Raw genomic sequence first — 6497 nt, 5'->3', positions numbered from 1 at the left:
AAAAAGGTTCCTATGTCTGATTGGCTGGGCGGATTGTAAACCACGCCCCGTAAAACTCCCCAAAAGGTTTTGTGAAGCCGCCATTTTATTATCCTCTCTTTAGCATTATTAGCATTATTAGCATTAGCCCAGCGCAGAAACGCAGAGAGACTAACTTATGGCAACACAAAAGAAAACATGGGAGCGGTGGAGATGAGGAGGTGTCGGCGTTCTGGCGATTTACTCGGAAGGCTTCAGTAGAAGCTGCTGGGAGTCCAGAACTAAAGAGTTCTCATGAACTAAGTTCTGATGAACCTTTGTGGGAAAAGTACTGCGGTGTGAAAGCGCCTATTGGTTAACTGCTTTGAGATGTCCCACCCCTTAAGGCCCTGACACACCAAGCAGTCACCAGAGAACTCGCCGATGCCGACGCCGACTGTTGCGTCGGCGTGTTCTCCTGCGTCTTGGCCATGTGTCGCACTGGAACACACCGCAAAGACTTCAGCCAAGCACGTACGAACTGCGCATGCGTGAGTGGCAATAACTTTCCTTACCAGCAGGCGGCGGTAGTGTGTATTCGTCATTAAAAACAGGCAACAACCGGAAGACAGAGAAGAAGAACAGACTACGTGATATAAACAAACAACAAATAGCGTGTGCGTTCCATTTTCACTCTCGTCCATCGAAAACATGTTTCGTGCAGTACTGGAGCTATCAGCTATTGGAGTGTTGCTTGTGGAAGACATTCTCAAGCAACCTTTTCGCTTCTCATGCACTGATTTGTTAGCTGAACAGCCAATCAGAGTGATTTCTTTGTCCGACTGCCTGTGGCCGACGATTCAACATGTTGAATCGGCCGTGCGTTGGCCATGAAAGGCCAAATAAGGCGTGTCACGGCCGACGGTGCGGGACACACCAAATTGAGTTTGGGCGACAGGGCACGCTTCGTCGTCCGACTAACGAAAACGGACGATTTCGGCCTGGTGTGTCAGGGCCTTTAACCTACTGTATCACATACAATCTGTTGGAGCGCTAGCCAATAGAAGCGAAAGTGTTACAGTGATGTCATTATGTTACGGCAGTCAACAAAGGAGTCAAATAGAGGGGTTTCAGACAGGAGGATAGAGTGTGTTGTATAGAAATTCCCTCTGAAACTTTGGGATTTCAGCCTTTGCCGGCCATTTACATGCACAAAAACCTATAAAAACACACTACAGGAAAGGAAACACACAAAAAAAATAAAAAGGACTTCTTTAAATCATTTTTATGGATCAAAATATTGACTAGAGACAGCCGGTACTGAGACTGCCTGGAGGAACAGAGATATACAGTTGTATGTCATCTGCAAAACAGTATTGCTTTTAAAGGAGGATATAAAGAAATACAAATTTAAATAAGCTTTTTACAACTAACAATGAACGTTAAGTGGGAATGAATTAAATACACACAACCAGAGAGTGGAGGCTTTTAAAGCAGCACATTGATGATTACAGTCACACACCAGGGTGTAATGTTTGTGTAGCTACATACTGTACTTCTGACCATGTAGTTTAAAAAAGAATTTGAAGTGAGAGAGGAAGAGCGGGAGCAAGAGGAGGGGGAAGAGATGGAGAGAAAACAGAGAGGAAGGGAGGGGGGGGTGGGGGAGTGCCGATTGTAATGGAGCTGTTGGCAGAGCTCCTGGCTGTTCATGGGTATTCATGTAGCTGGTGGCTTCAGTTAAATGGAGCGAACAGAGAGAGAGGGAGATGAGAGGGAGGGGGGGGGAGACAGGGGAGGGGGGTGCTGAGTTTCAGCCGAACAAAAAGTCTGCTTATGCCCTTTCCGATGAACGCCATGCAAACACACACAGACAAGTTAAACGGGGGAATCTGGATTCGTCGAGCCAAAATGGAGGGACTCTCTGTCGGTACTTCAATTTTCTCGACAACCGTTCTTCGCACCGACCGAACACTTGGCGGGTTTATTGCTGAGGAAGTGCGCTGTCAATGAGATCTACTGAACATATTTATCAGTAGGGTATTATGTACTTTGTGTATTTAGAAGAGACCCCTTTTAACTGTTACACTGCCAAACAGCTTGATGGGTACAGCCCTCCTCTATTGCTTTTTACAGTACATTAACATCAAGCTGAGAGTTACAGGACAGGTGTATGAGTAATTCTCTTGACAAGCATTCATCCCATCGACCTCACACTTGGCGGGTGTTTTGCTGAGGACCAAAGCAAGTGCAGTGTTGAGTGTGAAGTTGTTTGGATGAGCAATTTTGTAGAAAGCGGCCAAAGAAATACCAGAGGGAAATGAATCAATCCTTTACAAAAAGGCACACATTGAACGGGGCACTAGTTATATTACAAAAGACCAATTGTGAAAGTGTTTCCAAATGGCTCTACATGTCAAAAAGGCTTAACAAATTTGTTGGTAGAATTTGCCTGGGAATTCCCTTACAGTGCAGACTAGGAACCGCAAATAGGCACAAAAAACACAAGAAGACCGTTAACATACTAGCAACTATATGAATAAACAAGGCTCTCCAAAACATGTCGCAATCAGTCTTAAGTTCATGCCATGCCAACATACCACAAATGTGTAAGAACAAGGGCACATTTGCAATAGCTGCGACCTTGAAGCTGCGCGCATTCTGCCTAATCTTAAGATCTTTAACAAATCTTAAAATCAAAGACCTGTCATGGTTTTTTTTAATAACTGCAAATCATCGTTGATCAAGCTGACATGCTGGTTAGTCTTTCAGTAATGATCTCGTGTGACTATAAACTCGCCTTTTACTTAAAACAATAAATAAATAATCCGATATTTGTGAATTGCCAGCTTCCTCAGAGCATCGTTAACTGTGAGCGTTTCTGCAGGACGTCAGCTGATCACACCTCATTCACACTGACTGTGTTTTCCAGCAGAAGCCTCCTCTGCCTTCTCCTTCCTGTAAACACGCTGCTGTTTCACGTCCCTGACCGAATTGAGTCTCAACTTCAAAATATTTCAACTTTTAGCAACGCAATCTGAACTGCTTTAAACACCTCGGAGCTTCATCGGGCATGATCTGTTTACTGCAAGCAGAGAAACAGAGAGAAGGAAACCTAAAAACTAACGAGTCATATGCCTTTAAACTAGATCTATGGGCGATTCTTCTCAATATACCAAGCCTATCATCTGATTTTCAGCAATAACAAATTCAGCATTTGCTTGGAAGTGGTTTGAATCAAGAAGTTAAAACAGGACATAGCTTTCTCACAGATGATACATAATAATGTCTTGCTTTCTGACATCTTGTATAGGAAGAAGAAATAAGAAGACTCCCAAACTTTTTAAGAACTTAGAAACTCTCACAGTTAACAATCTTTTCCACAAGCTTGCTGTGTCTCGTTAGAGTGATCCATAAGAACGCATACAAACTTTGATTTGTGGTTTTATGTGGAGGATTATGTGCCAGACTATTTCTTGGCAAGCGCTGTACCGGTCTCTCCTGGTTGCTTCGCAACTACAGTGAGACAAAGACTCCAGGAAGAGGCATGCCGCTGTTTCTTATAATTTCATATAACAAAAAAACATAACATAATCACTGAGCTCCAGGAGGTGATGGCAGACTAACAGTTTCATCCTGCTTACAGTCTGTATGCTAAGCTAGGCTAAACATCTGCCGGCAGAAGCTTTATATTTACCGTATACAGACATGAGAGTAGAATAGATGTTATTTTTAACATCTAGTCAAAAAATAAGTTATGTCCAAAAGGGTAAATGGTTCAGTCAATGCTTTAATTGACGCTGTTTGGAGAGCGCTGACCTCTGAGGGACCAGATCACCAGAGAGTCCAAACAGTTAAAGCTATCATAGCTTAGTTCTGTTGTGCCATCCAACTCTATACAATTTTTCTTTGCCTTATTATAAATTGCAAACGATCGTTTTTTAGACAGTTATGGGGCAGGAACCAACTCTATAAATGTTCATTATAATCTTGTAAAACACACATTGTGCACTTATTGTCACGTTAGCAAACGAGCTAGCTAACTGACAGCTAGATCTGGTCAGTCAGAAATAATTAGCCTTCCCATTTGGCAAAATATCTTTAAAAAATCTGAACCAAGGCCGTTTCTCAATCTCGAAGATACTGGCTTCCAAGCCAATATTTCAAGGATGCTACGTCATCGAGTGCCGCCGAAGGACTTTTCCAATCTCCAGCATACTTGGAATTCCACCGAGGCCGCGTCCTTGGTTTGGGGGAAATTTCGAGGCTGCACATGGGTAGACTTCGCGTCCTTACAATCCCCACAATGCTTTGAACACAGACCAATTTCAAAAACCCTTGCGGAGAATGGAAGAAACCGATGCAGACCACATTTAATCGAAGTATGTAGTGGCGTAGAACATGTGTTGGTAAATATGTTACTTTGTTGCATTTGTTATCACCAAAAATGTGATCTGTGAAAGTAAAGCAAGTTCATAATTAGATAGACATCGTGAGGTATTTATTTTCGGTACAGTTTATGTTGAAACCGTTAGAGAGAGTGGCACACTTGTTAGCCTGTTCCATTCTTCTTCGTTTTCCGAAGCCGTAGCATACTTGCTTCTTTCTGAAGGAAGTGTCTTGGAAGTACGCGACTACCAAGCCAGCATCCTCGCGATTGAGAAACGGCCGATGTCTACTTGCCATAACTTAACACTTCCAGGTGAACTACGACCTGGACACACACTTTACTGGCTAGCTAGCTTGTTAGCAGTAAGCTATCAGCTACAATCGCTCACTTCAGCGCAGCAGGTATAGACGGAATATCTTGTTTCTATTCTCTGACCATGTTTGGATGTTTGGATGATCATTGCTCCGACACTTTGTGGTCTGACCAGGTCTTACTTGTTTGTTTTAGGGTTTACTTTAGAATTACATTTAGGTTACGTTTAGTGGAATATACCGTTAATGAGGGTCTCTACAAGGAGCCAATACAAGAACTAACCTATGTGTGTGTGTGTGTGTGTGTGTGTGTGTGTGTGTGTGTGTGTGTGTGTGTGTGTGTGTGTATGTGTGTGTGTGTGCATGCGTGTGCATAGCTAAGACCAACAGGACAGTATAGAGGAATGGTGCCATCTGGAAATATGCCCAAGTGACTGAACACACACACACACACACACACACACACACACACACACACACACACACACACACACACACACACACACACACACCCCTTCTGGGTCTTTGAGCAGTAAAGCATCCTGGGAAAGCAGTTGTCCAGCTGCTGCAGCCTCGAGGCATTCACAGAAAAGAAAAAACATTGCACATTAAATCAACGACAGACTTACGGTTATTTACTCAGCAGTCTGTTTTCTCTATAAGTCAGCTCTCCAGTCAACTTCAGTGATTCTCGAATGAATCACAGCAACAAGCCTGCCTGTAGGAGCCGATAGCCTTTACAGACGAATGGAAGACCTCATCCAAGAAAACACACCAGGCCCGAGTGACGGTCCATTCAACACTTCTACTTAATGAAAAGGCATGAATGAATGAATGAAAAACTACTGGACAAATTGTTCTCGGATGCGAAATACACTCAGAACAATTGTAAGGAATTGCATTAGATGGTACCAGAGGGTTGAGTAGCCACTAAGTGTATGAGTATATGCCACAAATATGTTTGGCCAAACACAGTTGGAGGAAACATAAATACTGCCTGGATGTGACGTCTTTCAGTCATATTCTCAGAAATTGATGCAACGCCAGTGCAAGATGCAATAAGCCAAATGAATGGCAGACTGAACAAATCACAAACACAATGAAGAAAGATTCTAGAAATCTCCACTGAACAGTAAACCATGTTTAGCAGTAAAAAAATCAAGAAGGATATTTCTAGTGTCGTCCAGGGAACAATTAATCCCTTGCTCTATTGTGGATATATTAAGGAAGTATGTGAACAATGCTTGCATCACAGCTGCTCGCCTATAAGAAGTAAATAAATATCCCAATGCATTGAAGTCATAGAGAAGAGATTGGGGTGGGCATACTGTACGAGCTCTGGACGTGGAAAGGGTCTAATATCTTTTTAGGTTGGGGTGCAAAATCACTTGGTTGATAAAGTCAGTCAGTCTTCTGTCTCAGTACTAATGCTTGAGCTGTCAAATGAAAGATGTTCACGCCCCTAAAACATTTATTAGCTTACAAAATGGTTGTATACACTAACTTTTAAGAAGGTAGTCCGAAAATTATGAGAACATTTGCCTTTACAAAAGAACTAAAGCATCAGCCTTTACTGGTCTGATGAGTGGCTTCCAAACATGTCACAAAAAAATCACAAAAACAGCCCTCTTGATATACAACCACTACGATTTAGATTTGGTACGTTTTAGGGACATAGACTACTTGGTTAAGTTCGAGGGAACATCCTGATATGGTTTTTAAAAAATCGTTCAGTTCATTTAAACGCAAAGCAACAAAGGATGTGTACGTATTATCTTCTTTTTCTGTTTTCAAAGATTCAAGGATCAGTTATTGTGAAAAAAAAGTGAAAAAAAAAA

This window comes from Notothenia rossii (genome assembly GCF_949606895.1).
Source record: "Notothenia rossii genome assembly, chromosome: 4".
NCBI lineage: Eukaryota > Metazoa > Chordata > Actinopteri > Perciformes > Nototheniidae > Notothenia > Notothenia rossii.
This window is presented reverse-complemented; position numbering follows the sequence as displayed.